Here is a 20,231-nt window from a genome sequence, read left to right on the forward strand (position 1 = left end):
CACTACACCACGGAAACGTCTATTGTTTCATTGCTGGCCCTTTGTCACAACGATTGGTTTTCTGTTCCATTGATTGGTATTAATGGAAACTGAGCAAAGGAGCGAGAATCTCGTGGCAAACGATAAAAATTGCATGCACTGTTGCATGCCATTAAACGAGCAACAAATGCAAATGGATTGTTCACCTCCAAGTTGTGTTTTAGTAGTAGATCAACATGAACAACATTTGTGAGACCATTGATCATCCATAAACAAAAAGAAACCTTCTGTTTCCGCCCGGGATCGAACCGGGGGCCTTCCGCGTGTTAGGCGGATATAATAACCACTACACCACGGAAACGTCTATTGTTTCATTCCTGGCTCTTTGTCACAACGATTGGTTTTCTGTTCCAGTGATTGGAATTACTTGAAACTGAGCAAAGGAGCGAGAATCTCGTGGCAAACGATAAAAATTGCATGCACTGTTGCATGCCATTAAACGAGCAACAAATGCAAATGGATTGTTCACCTCCAAGTTGTGTTTTAGTAGTAGATCAATATGAACAACATTTGTGAGACCATTGATCATCCATAAACAAAAAGAAACCTTCTGTTTCCGCCCGGGATCGAACCGGGGGCCTTCCGCGTGTTAGGCGGATATAATAACCACTACACCACGGAAACGTCTATTGTTTCATTCCTGGCTCTTTGTCACAACGATTGGTTTTCTGTTCCAGTGATTGGAATTACTTGAAACTGAGCAAAGGAGCAAGAATCTCGTGGCAAACTATAAAAATTGCATGCACTGTTGCATGCCATTAAACGAGCAACAAATGCAAATGGATTGTTCACCTCCAAGTTGTGTTTTAGTAGTAGATCAATATGAACAACATTTGTGAGATCAATGATCATCCATAAACAAAAAGATACCTTCTGTTTCCGCCCGGGATCGAACCGGGGGCCTTCCGCGTGTTAGGCGGATGTGATAACCACTACACCACGGAAACGTCTATTGTTTCATTGCTGGCCCTTTGTCACAACGATTGGTTTTCTGTTCCAGTGATTGGAATTACTTGAAACTGAGCAAAGGAGCAAGAATCTCGTGGCAAACTATAAAAATTGCATGCACTGTTGCATGCCATTAAACGAGCAACAAATGCAAATGGATTGTTCACCTCCAAGTTGTGTTTTAGTAGTAGATCAATATGAACAACATTTGTGAGACCATTGATCATCCATAAACAAAAAGAAACCTTCTGTTTCCGCCCGGGATCGAACCGGGGGCCTTCCGCGTGTTAGGCGGATATAATAACCACTACACCACGGAAACGTCTATTGTTTCATTCCTGGCTCTTTGTCACAACGATTGGTTTTCTGTTCCAGTGATTGGAATTACTTGAAACTGAGCAAAGGAGCGAGAATCTCGTGGCAAACGATAAAAATTGCATGCACTGTTGCATGCCATTAAACGAGCAACAAATGCAAATGGATTGTTCACCTCCAAGTTGTGTTTTAGTAGTAGATCAATATGAACAACATTTGTGAGACCATTGATCATCCATAAACAAAAAGAAACCTTCTGTTTCCGCCCGGGATCGAACCGGGGGCCTTCCGCGTGTTAGGCGGATATAATAACCACTACACCACGGAAACGTCTATTGTTTCATTCCTGGCTCTTTGTCACAACGATTGGTTTTCTGTTCCATTGATTGGTATTAATGGAAACTGAGCAAAGGAGCGAGAATCTCGTGGCAAACGATAAAAATTGCATGCACTGTTGCATGCCATTAAACGAGCAACAAATGCAAATGGATTGTTCACCTCCAAGTTGTGTTTTAGTAGTAGATCAATATGAACAACATTTGTGAGACCATTGATCATCCATAAACAAAAAGAAACCTTCTGTTTCCGCCCGGGATCGAACCGGGGGCCTTCCGCGTGTTAGGCGGATATAATAACCACTACACCACGGAAACGTCTATTGTTTCATTGCTGGCCCTTTGTCACAACGATTGGTTTTCTGTTCCATTGATTGGTATTAATGGAAACTGAGCAAAGGAGCGAGAATCTCGTGGCAAACGATAAAAATTGCATGCACTGTTGCATGCCATTAAACGAGCAACAAATGCAAATGGATTGTTCACCTCCAAGTTGTGTTTTAGTAGTAGATCAACATGAACAACATTTGTGAGACCATTGATCATCCATAAACAAAAAGAAACCTTCTGTTTCCGCCCGGGATCGAACCGGGGGCCTTCCGCGTGTTAGGCGGATATAATAACCACTACACCACGGAAACGTCTATTGTTTCATTCCTGGCTCTTTGTCACAACGATTGGTTTTCTGTTCCAGTGATTGGAATTACTTGAAACTGAGCAAAGGAGCGAGAATCTCGTGGCAAACGATAAAAATTGCATGCACTGTTGCATGCCATTAAACGAGCAACAAATGCAAATGGATTGTTCACCTCCAAGTTGTGTTTTAGTAGTAGATCAATATGAACAACATTTGTGAGACCATTGATCATCCATAAACAAAAAGAAACCTTCTGTTTCCGCCCGGGATCGAACCGGGGGCCTTCCGCGTGTTAGGCGGATATAATAACCACTACACCACGGAAACGTCTATTGTTTCATTCCTGGCTCTTTGTCACAACGATTGGTTTTCTGTTCCAGTGATTGGAATTACTTGAAACTGAGCAAAGGAGCAAGAATCTCGTGGCAAACTATAAAAATTGCATGCACTGTTGCATGCCATTAAACGAGCAACAAATGCAAATGGATTGTTCACCTCCAAGTTGTGTTTTAGTAGTAGATCAATATGAACAACATTTGTGAGATCAATGATCATCCATAAACAAAAAGATACCTTCTGTTTCCGCCCGAGATCGAACCGGGGGCCTTCCGCGTGTTAGGCGGATGTGATAACCACTACACCACGGAAACGTCTATTGTTTCATTGCTGGCCCTTTGTCACAACGATTGGTTTTCTGTTCCAGTGATTGGAATTACTTGAAACTGAGCAAAGGAGCAAGAATCTCGTGGCAAACTATAAAAATTGCATGCACTGTTGCATGCCATTAAACGAGCAACAAATGCAAATGGATTGTTCACCTCCAAGTTGTGTTTTAGTAGTAGATCAATATGAACAACATTTGTGAGACCATTGATCATCCATAAACAAAAAGAAACCTTCTGTTTCCGCCCGGGATCGAACCGGGGGCCTTCCGCGTGTTAGGCGGATATAATAACCACTACACCACGGAAACGTCTATTGTTTCATTCCTGGCTCTTTGTCACAACGATTGGTTTTCTGTTCCAGTGAATGGAATTACTTGAAACTGAGCAAAGGAGCGAGAATCTCGTGGCAAACTATAAAAATTGCATGCACTGTTGCATGCCATTAAACGAGCAACAAATGCAAATGGATTGTTCACCTCCAAGTTGTGTTTTAGTAGTAGATCAATATGAACAACATTTGTGAGACCATTGATCATCCATAAACAAAAAGAAACCTTCTGTTTCCGCCCGGGATCGAACCGGGGGCCTTCCGCGTGTTAGGCGGATATAGGGCCCTATTCCGAGTGTCTGTCTTGCAAACGAGACTGCTGTACTACAGCTGAAAAAAACTTAGCAGTCTTTTTGAGCTCTTATGAATGAACTTGTGATTTTTTACAGCCGGATTTCAAAACAAATACTAATACTAACAAATTATTCACCAACACCACCAAAACCCAACATCTTGCGGTCCAATGGCAACGAGTCTTTCAGTCTCGTTTTCAAGACTCAGAGTCTGGTAGGTTTTAGCAACAGACTCTGAGTCTTGAAAACGAGACTGAAAATGGTATATTTTTTCGTCTTGGTCGTAGTTGCCATTGGAGCGAAAGATGTTGGTTTTTACTGGTGTTGGTGAATAATTTGTTAGTATTAGTATTTGTTTTGAAATCCGGCTGTAAAAAATCACAAATTCATTCATAAGAGCTCAACAAGACTGCTAATTTTTTTCAGCAGTAGTACAGCAGTCTCGTTTGCAAGACAGACTCTCGGAATAGGGCCCATAATAACCACTACACCACGGAAACGTCTATTGTTTCATTCCTGGCTCTTTGTCACAACGATTGGTTTTCTGTTCCAGTGATTGGAATTACTTGAAACTGAGCAAAGGAGCAAGAATCTCGTGGCAAACTATAAAAATTGCATGCACTGTTGCATGCCATTAAACGAGCAACAAATGCAAATGGATTGTTCACCTCCAAGTTGTGTTTTAGTAGTAGATCAATATGAACAACATTTGTGAGACCATTGATCATCCATAAACAAAAAGAAACCTTCTGTTTCCGCCCGGGATCGAACCGGGGGCCTTCCGCGTGTTAGGCGGATATAATAACCACTACACCACGGAAACGTCTATTGTTTCATTCCTGGCTCTTTGTCACAACGATTGGTTTTCTGTTCCAGTGATTGGAATTACTTGAAACTGAGCAAAGGAGCGAGAATCTCGTGGCAAACGATAAAAATTGCATGCACTGTTGCATGCCATTAAACGAGCAACAAATGCAAATGGATTGTTCACCTCCAAGTTGTGTTTTAGTAGTAGATCAATATGAACAACATTTGTGAGACCATTGATCATCCATAAACAAAAAGAAACCTTCTGTTTCCGCCCGGGATCGAACCGGGGGCCTTCCGCGTGTTAGGCGGATATAATAAACACTACACCACGGAAACGTCTATTGTTTCATTCCTGGCTCTTTGTCACAACGATTGGTTTTCTGTTCCAGTGATTGGAATTACTTGAAACTGAGCAAAGGAGCAAGAATCTCGTGGCAAACTATAAAAATTGCATGCACTGTTGCATGCCATTAAACGAGCAACAAATGCAAATGGATTGTTCACCTCCAAGTTGTGTTTTAGTAGTAGATCAATATGAACAACATTTGTGAGATCAATGAACATCCATTAACAAAAAGATACCTTCTGTTTCCGCCCGGGATCGAACCGGGGGCCTTCCGCGTGTTAGGCGGATGTGATAACCACTACACCACGGAAACGTCTATTGTTTCATTGCTGGCCCTTTGTCACAACGATTGGTTTTCTGTTCCATTGATTGGTATTAATGGAAACTGAGCAAAGGAGCGAGAATCTCGTGGCAAACGATAAAAATTGCATGCACTGTTGCATGCCATTAAACGAGCAACAAATGCAAATGGATTGTTCACCTCCAAGTTGTGTTTTAGTAGTAGATCAATATGAACAACATTTGTGAGATCAATGAACATCCATTAACAAAAAGATACCTTCTGTTTCCGCCCGCGATCGAACCAGGGGCCTTCCGCGTGTGAAGCGGACGTGATAACCACTACACCACGGAAACGTCTATTGTTTCATTCCTGGCTCTTTGTCAGAACGATTGGTTTTCTGTTCGAGAGATTAAAATTACTTGAAACTGAGCAAAGGAGCGAGAATCTCGTGGCAAACGATAAAAATTGCATGCACTGTTGCATGCCATTAAACGAGCAACAAATGCAAATGGATTGTTCACCTCCAAGTTGTGTTTTAGTAGTAGATCAATATGAACAACATTTGTGAGACCATTGATCATCCATAAACAAAAAGAAACCTTCTGTTTCCGCCCTGGATCGAACCGGGGGCCTTCCGCGTGTTAGGCGGATGTGATAACCACTACACCACGGAAACGTCTATTGTTTCATTCCTGGCTCTTTGTCACAACGATTGGTTTTCTGTTCCAGAGATTGGAATAGCCGTGGCCACACGGGGCGAAAATTTGCGCGCAAATTTGCACATTAATGCCAAAATGTTTTCGCTTCGTGTGGCAGGGGTAAAAACCCGAAAATTTATGCCGAAATGTCAAACGTATTGTTTTCATCTGTGTTTTGGCCGCTGAAGTTGATTTCCGAATAAATTTTGCCGTTTTTAACGATTTTGTTGCTGTTGCTGTTATATTTATATTAAAAATGCAAAAACAATACGAAAAGAACCTACATTTTCGTAAATAAAGCGTTCGATAGCGTCAAGGGTTCAGCGAAAAAGTCCGCGGACGTATAAAAGTTTGACAGCGTGTAAGGGTTAAGCGAAACCGTTTTGACATTAATTTTCTCGTTTGCGCTAGAGTTTTCGCCCCGTGTGGCCACGGCTAATTACTTGAAACTGAGCAAAGGAGCGAGAATCTCGTGGCAAACGATAAAAATTGCATGCACTGTTGCATGCCATTAAACGAGCAACATATGCAAATGGATTGTTCACATCCAAGTTGTATTTTAGTTTATTTCATTCCTGGCTGTTTGTCACAACGATTGGTTTTCTGTTCCAGTGATTGGAATTACTTGAAACTGAGCAAAGGAGCGAGAATCTCGTGGCAAACGATAAAAATTGCATGCACTGTTGCATGCCATTAAACGAGCAACAAATGCAAATGGATTGTTCACCTCCAAGTTGTGTTTTAGTAGTAGATCAATATGAACAACATTTGTGAGACCATTGATCATCCATAAACAAAAAGATACCTTCTGTTTCCGCCCGGGATCGAACCGGGGGCCTTCCGCGTGTTAGGCGGATGTGATAACCACTACACCACGGAAACGTCTATTGTTTCATTGCTGGCCCTTTGTCACAACGATTGGTTTTCTGTTCCATTGATTGGTATTAATGGAAACTGAGCAAAGGAGCGAGAATCTCGTGGCAAACGATAAAAATTGCATGCACTGTTGCATGCCATTAAACGAGCAACAAATGCAAATGGATTGTTCACCTCCAAGTTGTGTTTTAGTAGTAGATCAATATGAACAACATTTGTGAGATCAATGAACATCCATTAACAAAAAGATACCTTCTGTTTCCGCCCGCGATCGAACCGGGGGCCTTCCGCGTGTGAAGCGGACGTGATAACCACTACACCACGGAAACGTCTATTGTTTCATTCCTGGCTCTTTGTCAGAACGATTGGTTTTCTGTTCGAGAGATTAAAATTACTTGAAACTGAGCAAAGGAGCGAGAATCTCGTGGCAAACGATAAAAATTGCATGCACTGTTGCATGCCATTAAACGAGCAACAAATGCAAATGGATTGTTCACCTCCAAGTTGTGTTTTAGTAGTAGATCAATATGAACAACATTTGTGAGACCATTGATCATCCATAAACAAAAAGATACCTTCTGTTTCCGCCCGGGATCGAACCGGGGGCCTTCCGCGTGTTAGGCGGATGTGATAACCACTACACCACGGAAACGTCTATTGTTTCATTCCTGGCTCTTTGTCACAACGATTGGTTTTCTGTTCCAGAGATTGGAATTACTTGAAACTGAGCAAAGGAGCGAGAATCTCGTGGCAAACGATAAAAATTGTATGCACTGTTGCATGCCATTAAACGAGCAACATATGCAAATGGATTGTTCACATCCAAGTTGTATTTTAGTTTATTTCATTCCTGGCTGTTTGTCACAACGATTGGTTTTCTGTTCCAGTGATTGGAATTACTTGAAACTGAGCAAAGGAGCGAGAATCTCGTGGCAAACGATAAAAATTGCATGCACTGTTGCATGCCATTAAACGAGCAACAAATGCAAATGGATTGTTCACCTCCAAGTTGTGTTTTAGTAGTAGATCAATATGAACAACATTTGTGAGACCATAAACAAAAAGAAACCATAAACAAAAAGAAACCTTCTGTTTCCGCCCGGGATCGAACCGGGGGCCTTCCGCGTGTGAAGCGGACGTGATAACCACTACACCACGGAAACGTCTATTGTTTCATTCCTGGCTGTTTGTCACAACGATTGGTTTTCTGTTCCAGAGATTGAAATTACTTGAAACTGAGCAAAGGAGCGAGAATCTCGTGGCAAACGATAAAAATTGCATGCACTGTTGCATGCCATTAAACGAGCAACAAATGCAAATGGATTGTTCACCTCCAAGTTGTGTTTTAGTAGTAGATCAATATGAACAACATTTGTGAGACCAATGATCAACCATAAACAAAAAGAAACCTTCTGTTTCCGCCCGGGATCGAACCGGGGGCCTTCCGCGTGTGAAGCGGACGTGATAACCACTACACCACGGAAACGTCTATTGTTTCATTCCTGGCTCTTTGTCACAACGATTGGTTTTCTGTTCGAGAGATTGGAATTACTTGAAACTGAGCAAAGGAGCGAGAATCTCGAGGCAAACGATAAAAATTGCATGCACTGTTGCATGCCATTAAACGAGCAACAAATGCAAATGGATTGTTCATCTCCAAGTTGTGTTTTAGTAGTAGATCAATATGAACAACATTTGTGAGACCAATGAACATCCATTAACAAAAAGATACCTTCTGTTTCCGCCCGGGATCGAACCGGGGGCCTTCCGCGTGTGAAGCGGACGTGATAACCACTACACCACGGAAACGTCTATTGTTTCATTCCTGGCTCTTTGTCACAACGATTGGTTTTCTGTTCCAGAGATTGAAATTACTTGAAACTGAGCAAAGGAGCGAGAATCTCGTGGCAAACGATAAAAATTGCATGCACTGTTGCATGCCATTAAACGAGCAACAAATGCAAATGGATTGTTCACCTCCAAGTTGTGTTTTAGTAGTAGATCAATATGAACAACATTTGTGAGACCATTGATCATCCATAAACAAAAAGATACCTTCTGTTTCCGCCCGGGATCGAACCGGGGGCCTTCCGCGTGTTAGGCGGATGTGATAACCACTACACCACGGAAACGTCTATTGTTTCATTCCTGGCTCTTTGTCACAACGATTGGTTTTCTGTTCCAGAGATTGAAATTACTTGAAACTGAGCAAAGGAGCGAGAATCTCGTGGCAAACGATAAAAATTGCATGCACTGTTGCATGCCATTAAACGAGCAACATATGCAAATGGATTGTTCACATCCAAGTTGTGTTTTAGTTTATTTCATTCCTGGCTGTTTGTCACAACGATTGGTTTTCTGTTCCAGAGATTGAAATTACTTGAAACTGAGCAAAGGAGCGAGAATCTCGTGGCAAACGATAAAAATTGCATGCACTGTTGCATGCCATTAAACGAGCAACATATGCAAATGGATTGTTCACCTCCAAGTTGTGTTTTAGTAGTAGATCAATATGAACAACATTTGTGAGACCAATGAACATCCATTAACAAAAAGATACCTTCTGTTTCCGCCCGGGATCGAACCGGGGGCCTTCCGCGTGTGAAGCGGACGTGATAACCACTACACCACGGAAACGTCTATTGTTTCATTCCTGGCTCTTTGTCACAACGATTGGTTTTCTGTTCCAGAGATTGAAATTACTTGAAACTGAGCAAAGGAGCGAGAATCTCGTGGCAAACGATAAAAATTGCATGCACTGTTGCATGCCATTAAACGAGCAACAAATGCAAATGGATTGTTCACCTCCAAGTTGTGTTTTAGTAGTAGATCAATATGAACAACATTTGTGAGACCATTGATCATCCATAAACAAAAAGATACCTTCTGTTTCCGCCCGGGATCGAACCGGGGGCCTTCCGCGTGTTAGGCGGATGTGATAACCACTACACCACGGAAACGTCTATTGTTTCATTCCTGGCTCTTTGTCACAACGATTGGTTTTCTGTTCCAGAGATTGGAATTACTTGAAACTGAGCAAAGGAGCGAGAATCTCGTGGCAAACGATAAAAATTGCATGCACTGTTGCATGCCATTAAACGAGCAACATATGCAAATGGATTGTTCACATCCAAGTTGTGTTTTAGTTTATTTCATTCCTGGCTGTTTGTCACAACGATTGGTTTTCTGTTCCAGTGATTGGAATTACTTGAAACTGAGCAAAGGAGCGAGAATCTCGTGGCAAACGATAAAAATTGCATGCACTGTTGCATGCCATTAAACGAGCAACAAATGCAAATGGATTGTTCACATCCAAGTTGTGTTTTAGTAGTAGATCAATATGAACAACATTTGTGAGACCAATGATCATCCATAAACAAAAAGAAACCTTCTGTTTCCGCCCGGGATCGAACCGGGGGCCTTCCGCGTGTGAAGCGGATGTGATAACCACTACACCACGGAAACGTCTATTGTTTCATTCCTGGCTCTTTATCACAACGATTGGTTTTCTGTTCCAGAGATTGAAATTACTTGAAACTGAGCAAAGGAGCGAGAATCTCGTGGCAAACGATAAAAATTGCATGCACTGTTGCATGCCATTAAACGAGCAACAAATGCAAATGGATTGTTCATCTCCAAGTTGTGTTTTAGTTTATTTCATTCCTGGCTGTTTGTCACAACGATTGGTTTTCTGTTCCAGTGATTGGAATTACTTGAAACTGAGCAAAGGAGCGAGAATCTCGTGGCAAACGATAAAAATTGCATGCACTGTTGCATGCCATTAAACGAGCAACAAATGCAAATGGATTGTTCACATCCAAGTTGTGTTTTAGTAGTAGATCAATATGAACAACATTTGTGAGATCAATGATCATCCATAAACAAAAGGATACCTTCTGTTTCCGCCCGGGATCGAACCGGGGGCCTTCCGCGTGTAAAGCGGATGTGATAACCACTACACCACGGAAACGTCTATTGTTTCATTCCTGGCTCTTTGTCACAACGATTGGTTTTCTGTTCGAGAGATTGGAATTACTTGAAACTGAGCAAAGGAGCGAGAATCTCGAGGCAAACGATAAAAATTGCATGCACTGTTGCATGCCATTAAACGAGCAACAAATGCAAATGGATTGTTCATCTCCAAGTTGTGTTTTAGTTTATTTCATTCCTGGCTGTTTGTCACAACGATTGGTTTTCTGTTCCAGTGATTGGAATTACTTGAAACTGAGCAAAGGAGCGAGAATCTCGTGGCAAACGATAAAAATTGCATGCACTGTTGCATGCCATTAAACGAGCAACAAATGCAAATGGATTGTTCACATCCAAGTTGTGTTTTAGTAGTAGATCAATATGAACAACATTTGTGAGATCAATGATCATCCATAAACAAAAGGATACCTTCTGTTTCCGCCCGGGATCGAACCGGGGGCCTTCCGCGTGTGAAGCGGACGTGATAACCACTACACCACGGAAACGTCTATTGTTTCATTCCTGGCTCTTTGTCACAACGATTGGTTTTCTGTTCCAGAGATTGAAATTACTTGAAACTGAGCAAAGGAGCGAGAATCTCGTGGCAAACGATAAAAATTGCATGCACTGTTGCATGCCATTAAACGAGCAACAAATGCAAATGGATTGTTCACATCCAAGTTGTGTTTTAGTAGTAGATCAATATGAACAACATTTGTGAGACCATTGATCATCCATAAACAAAAAGATACCTTCTGTTTCCGCCCGGGTTCGAACCGGGGGCCTTCCGCGTGTTAGGCGGATGTGATAACCACTACACCACGGAAACGTCTATTGTTTCATTCCTGGCTCTTTGTCACAACGATTGGTTTTCTGTTCCAGAGATTGAAATTACTTGAAACTGAGCAAAGGAGCGAGAATCTCGTGGCAAACGATAAAAATTGCATGCACTGTTGCATGCCATTAAACGAGCAACATATGCAAATGGATTGTTCACATCCAAGTTGTGTTTTAGTTTATTTCATTCCTGGCTGTTTGTCACAACGATTGGTTTTCTGTTCCAGAGATTGAAATTACTTGAAACTGAGCAAAGGAGCGAGAATCTCGTGGCAAACGATAAAAATTGCATGCACTGTTGCATGCCATTAAACGAGCAACAAATGCAAATGGATTGTTCACCTCCAAGTTGTGTTTTAGTAGTAGATCAATATGAACAACATTTGTGAGACCAATGAACATCCATTAACAAAAAGATACCTTCTGTTTCCGCCCGGGATCGAACCGGGGGCCTTCCGCGTGTGAAGCGGACGTGATAACCACTACACCACGGAAACGTCTATTGTTTCATTCCTGGCTCTTTGTCACAACGATTGGTTTTCTGTTCCAGAGATTGAAATTACTTGAAACTGAGCAAAGGAGCGAGAATCTCGTGGCAAACGATAAAAATTGCATGCACTGTTGCATGCCATTAAACGAGCAACAAATGCAAATGGATTGTTCACCTCCAAGTTGTGTTTTAGTAGTAGATCAATATGAACAACATTTGTGAGACCATTGATCATCCATAAACAAAAAGATACCTTCTGTTTCCGCCCGGGTTCGAACCGGGGGCCTTCCGCGTGTTAGGCGGATGTGATAACCACTACACCACGGAAACGTCTATTGTTTCATTCCTGGCTCTTTGTCACAACGATTGGTTTTCTGTTCCAGAGATTGAAATTACTTGAAACTGAGCAAAGGAGCGAGAATCTCGTGGCAAACGATAAAAATTGCATGCACTGTTGCATGCCATTAAACGAGCAACATATGCAAATGGATTGTTCACATCCAAGTTGTGTTTTAGTTTATTTCATTCCTGGCTGTTTGTCACAACGATTGGTTTTCTGTTCCAGAGATTGAAATTACTTGAAACTGAGCAAAGGAGCGAGAATCTCGTGGCAAACGATAAAAATTGCATGCACTGTTGCATGCCATTAAACGAGCAACAAATGCAAATGGATTGTTCACCTCCAAGTTGTGTTTTAGTAGTAGATCAATATGAACAACATTTGTGAGACCAATGAACATCCATTAACAAAAAGATACCTTCTGTTTCCGCCCGGGATCGAACCGGGGGCCTTCCGCGTGTTAGGCGGACGTGATAACCACTACACCACGGAAACGTCTATTGTTTCATTCCTGGCTCTTTGTCACAACGATTGGTTTTCTGTTCCAGAGATTGAAATTACTTGAAACTGAGCAAAGGAGCGAGAATCTCGTGGCAAACGATAAAAATTGCATGCACTGTTGCATGCCATTAAACGAGCAACAAATGCAAATGGATTGTTCACCTCCAAGTTGTGTTTTAGTAGTAGATCAATATGAACAACATTTGTGAGACCATTGATCATCCATAAACAAAAAGATACCTTCTGTTTCCGCCCGGGATCGAACCGGGGGCCTTCCGCGTGTTAGGCGGATGTGATAACCACTACACCACGGAAACGTCTATTGTTTCATTCCTGGCTCTTTGTCACAACGATTGGTTTTCTGTTCCAGAGATTGGAATTACTTGAAACTGAGCAAAGGAGCGAGAATCTCGTGGCAAACGATAAAAATTGCATGCACTGTTGCATGCCATTAAACGAGCAACATATGCAAATGGATTGTTCACATCCAAGTTGTGTTTTAGTTTATTTCATTCCTGGCTGTTTGTCACAACGATTGGTTTTCTGTTCCAGTGATTGGAATTACTTGAAACTGAGCAAAGGAGCGAGAATCTCGTGGCAAACGATAAAAATTGCATGCACTGTTGCATGTCATTAAACGAGCAACAAATGCAAATGGATTGTTCACATCCAAGTTGTGTTTTAGTAGTAGATCAATATGAACAACATTTGTGAGACCAATGATCATCCATAAACAAAAAGAAACCTTCTGTTTCCGCCCGGGATCGAACCGGGGGCCTTCCGCGTGTGAAGCGGACGTGATAACCACTACACCACGGAAACGTCTATTGTTTCATTCCTGGCTCTTTGTCACAACGATTGGTTTTCTGTCTCAGAGATTGAAATTACTTGAAACTGAGCAAAGGAGCGAGAATCTCGTGGCAAACGATAAAAATTGCATGCACTGTTGCATGCCATTAAACGAGCAACAAATGCAAATGGATTGTTCATCTCCAAGTTGTGTTTTAGTTTATTTCATTCCTGGCTGTTTGTTACAACGATTGGTTTTCTGTTCCAGTGATTGGAATTACTTGAAACTGAGCAAAGGAGCGAGAATCTCGTGGCAAACGATAAAAATTGCATGCACTGTTGCATGCCATTAAACGAGCAACAAATGCAAATGGATTGTTCACATCCAAGTTGTGTTTTAGTAGTAGATCAATATGAACAACATTTGTGAGATCAATGATCATCCATAAACAAAAGGATACCTTCTGTTTCCGCCCGGGATCGAACCGGGGGCCTTCCGCGTGTAAAGCGGATGTGATAACCACTACACCACGGAAACGTCTATTGTTTCATTCCTGGCTGTTTGTCACAACGATTGGTTTTCTGTTCCAGTGATTGGAATTACTTGAAACTGAGCAAAGGAACGAGAATCTCGTGGCAAACGATAAAAATTGCATGCACTGTTGCATGCCATTAAACGAGCAACATATGCAAATGGATTGTTCACATCCAAGTTGTGTTTTAGTTTATTTCATTCCTGGCTGTTTGTCACAACGATTGGTTTTCTGTTCCAGTGATTGGAATTACTTGAAACTGAGCAAAGGAACGAGAATCTCGTGGCAAACGATAAAAATTGCATGCACTGTTGCATGCCATTAAACGAGCAACAAATGCAAATGGATTGTTCACCTCCAAGTTGTGTTTTAGTAGTAGATCAATATGAACAACATTTGTGAGACCAATGATCATCCATAAACAAAAAGAAACCTTCTGTTTCCGCCCGGGATCGAACCGGGGGCCTTCCGCGTGTGAAGCGGACGTGATAACCACTACACCACGGAAACGTCTATTGTTTCATTCCTGGCTCTTTGTCACAACGATTGGTTTTCTGTTCCAGAGATTGAAATTACTTGAAACTGAGCAAAGGAGCGAGAATCTCGTGGCAAACGATAAAAATTGCATGCACTGTTGCATGCCATTAAACGAGCAACAAATGCAAATGGATTGTTCATCTCCAAGTTGTGTTTTAGTAGTAGATCAATATGAACAACATTTGTGAGATCAATGAACATCCATAAACAAAAAGATACCTTCTGTTTCCGCCCGGGATCGAGCCGGAGGCCTTCCGCGTGTGAAGCGGACGTGATAACCACTACACCACGGAAACGTCTATTGTTTCATTCCTGGCTCTTTGTCACAACGATTGGTTTTCTGTTCGAGAGATTGAAATTACTTGAAACTGAGCAAAGGAGCGAGAATCTCGTGGCAAACGATAAAAATTGCATGCACTGTTGCATGCCATTAAACGAGCAACAAATGCAAATGGATTGTTCACCTCCAAGTTGTGTTTTAGTAGTAGATCAATATGAACAACATTTGTGAGACCATTGATCATCCATAAACAAAAAGATACCTTCTGTTTCCGCCCGGGATCGAACCGGGGGCCTTTCGCGTGTTAGGCGGATGTGATAACCACTACACCACGGAAACGTCTATTGTTTCATTCCTGGCTCTTTGTCACAATGATTGGTTTTCTGTTCCAGAAATTGGTATTAATGGAAACTGAGCAAAGGAGCGAGAATCTCGTGGCAAACGATAAAAATTGCATGCACTGTTGCATGCCATTAAACGAGCAACAAATGCAAATGGATTGTTCACCTCCAAGTTGTGTTTTAGTAGTAGATCAATATGAACAACATTTGTGAGACCATTGATCATCCATAAACAAAAAGATACCTTCTGTTTCCGCCCGGGATCGAACCGGGGGCCTTTCGCGTGTTAGGCGGATGTGATAACCACTACACCACGGAAACGTCTATTGTTTCATTCCTGGCTCTTTGTCACAACGATTGGTTTTCTGTTCCAGAGATTGGTATTAATGGAAACTGAGCAAAGGAGCGAGAATCTCGTGGCAAACGATAAAAATTGCATGCACTGTTGCATGCCATTAAACGAGCAACAAATGCAAATGGATTGTTCACATCCAAGTTGTGTTTTAGTAGTAGATCAATATGAACAACATTTGTGAGATCAATGATCATCCATAAACAAAAGGATACCTTCTGTTTCCGCCCGGGATCGAACCGGGGGCCTTCCGCGTGTTAGGCGGATGTGATAACCACTACACCACGGAAACGTCTATTGTTTCATTCCTGGCTGTTTGTCACAACGATTGGTTTTCTGTTCCAGTGATTGGAATTACTTGAAACTGAGCAAAGGAGCGAGAATCTCGTGGCAAACGATAAAAATTGCATGCACTGTTGCATGCCATTAAACGAGCAACAAATGCAAATGGATTGTTCACATCCAAGTTGTGTTTTAGTAGTAGATCAATATGAACAACATTTGTGAGATCAATGATCATCCATAAACAAAAGGATACCTTCTGTTTCCGCCCGGGATCGAACCGGGGGCCTTCCGCGTGTTAGGCGGATGTGATAACCACTACACCACGGAAACGTCTATTGTTTCATTCCTGGCTGTTTGTCACAACGATTGGTTTTCTGTTCCAGTGATTGGAATTACTTGAAACTGAGCAAAGGAGCGAGAATCTCGTGGCAAACGATAAAAATTGCATGCACTGTTGCATGCCATTAAACGAGCAACATATGCAAATGGATTGTTCACATCCAAGTTGTGTTTTAGTTTATTTCATTCCTGGCTGTTTGTCACAACGATTGGTTTTCTGTTCCAGTGATTGGAATTACTTGAAACTGAGCAAAGGAGCGAGAATCTCGTGGCAAACGATAAAAATTGCATGCACTGTTGCATGCCATTAAACGAGCAACAAATGCAAATGGATTGTTCACCTCCAAGTTGTGTTTTAGTAGTAGATCAATATGAACAACATTTGTGAGACCAATGATCATCCATAAACAAAAAGAAACCTTCTGTTTCCGCCCGGGATCGAACCGGGGGCCTTCCACGTGTGAAGCGGACGTGATAACCACTACACCACGGAAACGTCTATTGTTTCATTCCTGGCTCTTTGTCACAACGATTGGTTTTCTGTTCCAGAGATTGAAATTACTTGAAACTGAGCAAAGGAGCGAGAATCTCGTGGCAAACGATAAAAATTGCATGCACTGTTGCATGCCATTAAACGAGCAACAAATGCAAATGGATTGTTCATCTCCAAGTTGTGTTTTAGTAGTAGATCAATATGAACAACATTTGTGAGATCAATGAACATCCATAAACAAAAAGATACCTTCTGTTTCCGCCCGGGATCGAGCCGGAGGCCTTCCGCGTGTGAAGCGGACGTGATAACCACTACACCACGGAAACGTCTATTGTTTCATTCCTGGCTCTTTGTCACAACGATTGGTTTTCTGTTCGAGAGATTGAAATTACTTGAAACTGAGCAAAGGAGCGAGAATCTCGTGGCAAACGATAAAAATTGCATGCACTGTTGCATGCCATTAAACGAGCAACAAATGCAAATGGATTGTTCACCTCCAAGTTGTGTTTTAGTAGTAGATCAATATGAACAACATTTGTGAGACCATTGATCATCCATAAACAAAAAGATACCTTCTGTTTCCGCCCGGGATCGAACCGGGGGCCTTTCGCGTGTTAGGCGGATGTGATAACCACTACACCACGGAAACGTCTATTGTTTCATTCCTGGCTCTTTGTCACAACGATTGGTTTTCTGTTCCAGAGATTGGTATTAATGGAAACTGAGCAAAGGAGCGAGAATCTCGTGGCAAACGATAAAAATTGCATGCACTGTTGCATGCCATTAAACGAGCAACAAATGCAAATGGATTGTTCACATCCAAGTTGTGTTTTAGTAGTAGATCAATATGAACAACATTTGTGAGATCAATGATCATCCATAAACAAAAGGATACCTTCTGTTTCCGCCCGGGATCGAACCGGGGGCCTTCCGCGTGTTAGGCGGATGTGATAACCACTACACCACGGAAACGTCTATTGTTTCATTCCTGGCTCTTTGTCACAACGATTGGTTTTCTGTTCGAGAGATTAAAATTACTTGAAACTGAGCAAAGGAGCGAGAATCTCGTGGCAAACGATAAAAATTGCATGCACTGTTGCATGCCATTAAACGAGCAACAAATGCAAATGGATTGTTCACCTCCAAGTTGTGTTTTAGTAGTAGATCAATATGAACAACATTTGTGAGACCATTGATCATCCATAAACAAAAAGATACCTTCTGTTTCCGCCCGGGATCGAACCGGGGGCCTTTCGCGTGTTAGGCGGATGTGATAACCACTACACCACGGAAACGTCTATTGTTTCATTCCTGGCTCTTTGTCACAACGATTGGTTTTCTGTTCCAGAGATTGGTATTAATGGAAACTGAGCAAAGGAGCGAGAATCTCGTGGCAAACGATAAAAATTGCATGCACTGTTGCATGCCATTAAACGAGCAACAAATGCAAATGGATTGTTCACATCCAAGTTGTGTTTTAGTAGTAGATCAATATGAACAACATTTGTGAGATCAATGATCATCCATAAACAAAAGGATACCTTCTGTTTCCGCCCGGGATCGAACCGGGGGCCTTCCGCGTGTTAGGCGGATATGATAACCACTACACCACGGAAACGTCTATTGTTTCATTCCTGGCTCTTTGTCACAACGATTGGTTTTCTGTCTCAGAGATTGAAATTACTTGAAACTGAGCAAAGGAGCGAGAATCTCGTGGCAAACGATAAAAATTGCATGCACTGTTGCATGCCATTAAACGAGCAACAAATGCAAATGGATTGTTCATCTCCAAGTTGTGTTTTAGTAGTAGATCAATATGAACAACATTTGTGAGACCAATGATCATCCATAAACAAAAAGATACCTTCTGTTTCCGCCCGGGATCGAACCGGGGGCCTTCCGCGTGTTAGGCGGATGTGATAACCACTACACCACGGAAACGTCTATTGTTTCATTCCTGGCTCTTTGTCACAACGATTGGTTTTCTGTTCGAGAGATTGAAATTACTTGAAACTGAGCAAAGGAGCGAGAATCTCGAGGCAAACGATAAAAATTGCATGCACTGTTGCATGCCATTAAACGAGCAACAAATGCAAATGGATTGTTCATCTCCAAGTTGTGTTTTAGTAGTAGATCAATATGAACAACATTTGTGAGATCAATGATCATCCATAAACAAAAAGATACCTTCTGTTTCCGCCCGGGATCGAACCGGGGGCCTTCCGCGTGTGAAGCGGACGTGATAACCACTACACCACGGAAACGTCTATTGTTTCATTCCTGGCTCTTTGTCACAACGATTGGTTTTCTGTTCCAGAGATTGGTATTAATGGAAACTGAGCAAAGGAGCGAGAATCTCGTGGCAAACGATAAAAATTGCATGCACTGTTGCATGCCATTAAACGAGCAACAAATGCAAATGGATTGTTCACATCCAAGTTGTGTTTTAGTAGTAGATCAATATGAACAACATTTGTGAGATCAATGATCATCCATAAACAAAAGGATACCTTCTGTTTCCGCCCGGGATCGAACCGGGGGCCTTCCGCGTGTTAGGCGGATGTGATAACCACTACACCACGGAAACGTCTATTGTTTCATTCCTGGCTGTTTGTCACAACGATTGGTTTTCTGTTCCAGTGATTGGAATTACTTGAAACTGAGCAAAGGAGCGAGAATCTCGTGGCAAACGATAAAAATTGCATGCACTGTTGCATGCCATTAAACGAGCAACAAATGCAAATGGATTGTTCACCTCCAAGTTGTGTTTTAGTAGTAGATCAATATGAACAACATTTGTGAGACCAATGATCATCCATAAACAAAAAGAAACCTTCTGTTTCCGCCCGGGATCGAACCGGGGGCCTTCCGCGTGTGAAGCGGACGTGATAACCACTACACCACGGAAACGTCTATTGTTTCATTCCTGGCTCTTTGTCACAACGATTGGTTTTCTGTTCCAGAGATTGAAATTACTTGAAACTGAGCAAAGGAGCGAGAATCTCGTGGCAAACGATAAAAATTGCATGCACTGTTGCATGCCATTAAACGAGCAACATATGCAAATGGATTGTTCACATCCAAGTTGTGTTTTAGTTTATTTCATTCCTGGCTGTTTGTCACAACGATTGGTTTTCTGTTCCAGTGATTGGAATTACTTGAAACTGAGCAAAGGAGCGAGAATCTCGTGGCAAACGATAAAAATTGCATGCACTGTTGCATGCCATTAAACGAGCAACAAATGCAAATGGATTGTTCACCTCCAAGTTGTGTTTTAGTAGTAGATCAATATGAACAACATTTGTGAGATCAATGAACATCCATAAACAAAAAGATACCTTCTGTTTCCGCCCGGGATCGAACCGGGGGCCTTCCGCGTGTTAGGCGGATATGATAACCACTACACCACGGAAACGTCTATTGTTTCATTCCTGGCTCTTTGTCACAACGATTGGTTTTCTGTTCCAGAGATTGAAATTACTTGAAACTGAGCAAAGGAGCGAGAATCTCGTGGCAAACGATAAAAATTGCATGCACTGTTGCATGCCATTAAACGAGCAACAAATGCAAAT

At 41.9% G+C, this 20,231-nt stretch overlaps 29 non-coding genes across 29 annotated transcripts; all 29 read right to left on the reverse strand.

The window, feature by feature from the left end:
* Nucleotides 1-913: 913 nt before the first annotated feature.
* Nucleotides 914-986, reverse strand: Trnav-aac (transfer RNA valine (anticodon AAC)). Its single transcript has one exon. It is a non-coding gene; the product is annotated as a tRNA-Val (tRNA).
* Nucleotides 987-4,956: 3,970 nt separating this feature from the next.
* On the reverse strand, nucleotides 4,957-5,029 carry Trnav-aac (transfer RNA valine (anticodon AAC)). The gene has a single exon. It is a non-coding gene; the product is annotated as a tRNA-Val (tRNA).
* A 1,477-nt stretch (nucleotides 5,030-6,506) lies between these two features.
* Trnav-aac (transfer RNA valine (anticodon AAC)) lies at nucleotides 6,507-6,579 on the reverse strand. Its single transcript has one exon. It is a non-coding gene; the product is annotated as a tRNA-Val (tRNA).
* A 573-nt stretch (nucleotides 6,580-7,152) lies between these two features.
* Trnav-aac (transfer RNA valine (anticodon AAC)) lies at nucleotides 7,153-7,225 on the reverse strand. The gene has a single exon. It is a non-coding gene; the product is annotated as a tRNA-Val (tRNA).
* Nucleotides 7,226-7,663: 438 nt separating this feature from the next.
* Nucleotides 7,664-7,736, reverse strand: Trnav-cac (transfer RNA valine (anticodon CAC)). Its single transcript has one exon. It is a non-coding gene; the product is annotated as a tRNA-Val (tRNA).
* A 250-nt stretch (nucleotides 7,737-7,986) lies between these two features.
* Trnav-cac (transfer RNA valine (anticodon CAC)) lies at nucleotides 7,987-8,059 on the reverse strand. Its single transcript has one exon. It is a non-coding gene; the product is annotated as a tRNA-Val (tRNA).
* A 250-nt stretch (nucleotides 8,060-8,309) lies between these two features.
* On the reverse strand, nucleotides 8,310-8,382 carry Trnav-cac (transfer RNA valine (anticodon CAC)). The gene has a single exon. It is a non-coding gene; the product is annotated as a tRNA-Val (tRNA).
* Nucleotides 8,383-8,632: 250 nt separating this feature from the next.
* On the reverse strand, nucleotides 8,633-8,705 carry Trnav-aac (transfer RNA valine (anticodon AAC)). Its single transcript has one exon. It is a non-coding gene; the product is annotated as a tRNA-Val (tRNA).
* Nucleotides 8,706-9,137: 432 nt separating this feature from the next.
* Nucleotides 9,138-9,210, reverse strand: Trnav-cac (transfer RNA valine (anticodon CAC)). The gene has a single exon. It is a non-coding gene; the product is annotated as a tRNA-Val (tRNA).
* Nucleotides 9,211-9,460: 250 nt separating this feature from the next.
* Nucleotides 9,461-9,533, reverse strand: Trnav-aac (transfer RNA valine (anticodon AAC)). Its single transcript has one exon. It is a non-coding gene; the product is annotated as a tRNA-Val (tRNA).
* Nucleotides 9,534-9,965: 432 nt separating this feature from the next.
* Nucleotides 9,966-10,038, reverse strand: Trnav-cac (transfer RNA valine (anticodon CAC)). The gene has a single exon. It is a non-coding gene; the product is annotated as a tRNA-Val (tRNA).
* Nucleotides 10,039-10,470: 432 nt separating this feature from the next.
* Nucleotides 10,471-10,543, reverse strand: Trnav-uac (transfer RNA valine (anticodon UAC)). The gene has a single exon. It is a non-coding gene; the product is annotated as a tRNA-Val (tRNA).
* Nucleotides 10,544-10,975: 432 nt separating this feature from the next.
* On the reverse strand, nucleotides 10,976-11,048 carry Trnav-cac (transfer RNA valine (anticodon CAC)). The gene has a single exon. It is a non-coding gene; the product is annotated as a tRNA-Val (tRNA).
* Nucleotides 11,049-11,298: 250 nt separating this feature from the next.
* Trnav-aac (transfer RNA valine (anticodon AAC)) lies at nucleotides 11,299-11,371 on the reverse strand. The gene has a single exon. It is a non-coding gene; the product is annotated as a tRNA-Val (tRNA).
* Nucleotides 11,372-11,803: 432 nt separating this feature from the next.
* Trnav-cac (transfer RNA valine (anticodon CAC)) lies at nucleotides 11,804-11,876 on the reverse strand. The gene has a single exon. It is a non-coding gene; the product is annotated as a tRNA-Val (tRNA).
* Nucleotides 11,877-12,126: 250 nt separating this feature from the next.
* On the reverse strand, nucleotides 12,127-12,199 carry Trnav-aac (transfer RNA valine (anticodon AAC)). The gene has a single exon. It is a non-coding gene; the product is annotated as a tRNA-Val (tRNA).
* A 432-nt stretch (nucleotides 12,200-12,631) lies between these two features.
* Nucleotides 12,632-12,704, reverse strand: Trnav-aac (transfer RNA valine (anticodon AAC)). The gene has a single exon. It is a non-coding gene; the product is annotated as a tRNA-Val (tRNA).
* Nucleotides 12,705-12,954: 250 nt separating this feature from the next.
* On the reverse strand, nucleotides 12,955-13,027 carry Trnav-aac (transfer RNA valine (anticodon AAC)). The gene has a single exon. It is a non-coding gene; the product is annotated as a tRNA-Val (tRNA).
* A 432-nt stretch (nucleotides 13,028-13,459) lies between these two features.
* Nucleotides 13,460-13,532, reverse strand: Trnav-cac (transfer RNA valine (anticodon CAC)). Its single transcript has one exon. It is a non-coding gene; the product is annotated as a tRNA-Val (tRNA).
* Nucleotides 13,533-13,964: 432 nt separating this feature from the next.
* Nucleotides 13,965-14,037, reverse strand: Trnav-uac (transfer RNA valine (anticodon UAC)). The gene has a single exon. It is a non-coding gene; the product is annotated as a tRNA-Val (tRNA).
* Nucleotides 14,038-14,469: 432 nt separating this feature from the next.
* Trnav-cac (transfer RNA valine (anticodon CAC)) lies at nucleotides 14,470-14,542 on the reverse strand. Its single transcript has one exon. It is a non-coding gene; the product is annotated as a tRNA-Val (tRNA).
* A 1,219-nt stretch (nucleotides 14,543-15,761) lies between these two features.
* Trnav-aac (transfer RNA valine (anticodon AAC)) lies at nucleotides 15,762-15,834 on the reverse strand. The gene has a single exon. It is a non-coding gene; the product is annotated as a tRNA-Val (tRNA).
* Nucleotides 15,835-16,084: 250 nt separating this feature from the next.
* On the reverse strand, nucleotides 16,085-16,157 carry Trnav-aac (transfer RNA valine (anticodon AAC)). Its single transcript has one exon. It is a non-coding gene; the product is annotated as a tRNA-Val (tRNA).
* A 432-nt stretch (nucleotides 16,158-16,589) lies between these two features.
* Trnav-cac (transfer RNA valine (anticodon CAC)) lies at nucleotides 16,590-16,662 on the reverse strand. Its single transcript has one exon. It is a non-coding gene; the product is annotated as a tRNA-Val (tRNA).
* An 896-nt stretch (nucleotides 16,663-17,558) lies between these two features.
* Nucleotides 17,559-17,631, reverse strand: Trnav-aac (transfer RNA valine (anticodon AAC)). The gene has a single exon. It is a non-coding gene; the product is annotated as a tRNA-Val (tRNA).
* An 896-nt stretch (nucleotides 17,632-18,527) lies between these two features.
* On the reverse strand, nucleotides 18,528-18,600 carry Trnav-aac (transfer RNA valine (anticodon AAC)). Its single transcript has one exon. It is a non-coding gene; the product is annotated as a tRNA-Val (tRNA).
* A 250-nt stretch (nucleotides 18,601-18,850) lies between these two features.
* Trnav-cac (transfer RNA valine (anticodon CAC)) lies at nucleotides 18,851-18,923 on the reverse strand. The gene has a single exon. It is a non-coding gene; the product is annotated as a tRNA-Val (tRNA).
* Nucleotides 18,924-19,173: 250 nt separating this feature from the next.
* Trnav-aac (transfer RNA valine (anticodon AAC)) lies at nucleotides 19,174-19,246 on the reverse strand. Its single transcript has one exon. It is a non-coding gene; the product is annotated as a tRNA-Val (tRNA).
* A 250-nt stretch (nucleotides 19,247-19,496) lies between these two features.
* Nucleotides 19,497-19,569, reverse strand: Trnav-cac (transfer RNA valine (anticodon CAC)). Its single transcript has one exon. It is a non-coding gene; the product is annotated as a tRNA-Val (tRNA).
* Nucleotides 19,570-20,231: the final 662 nt, after the last annotated feature.

This window comes from Anopheles darlingi, chromosome 3 (assembly GCF_943734745.1).
Source record: "Anopheles darlingi chromosome 3, idAnoDarlMG_H_01, whole genome shotgun sequence".
Lineage (NCBI taxonomy): Eukaryota > Metazoa > Arthropoda > Insecta > Diptera > Culicidae > Anopheles > Anopheles darlingi.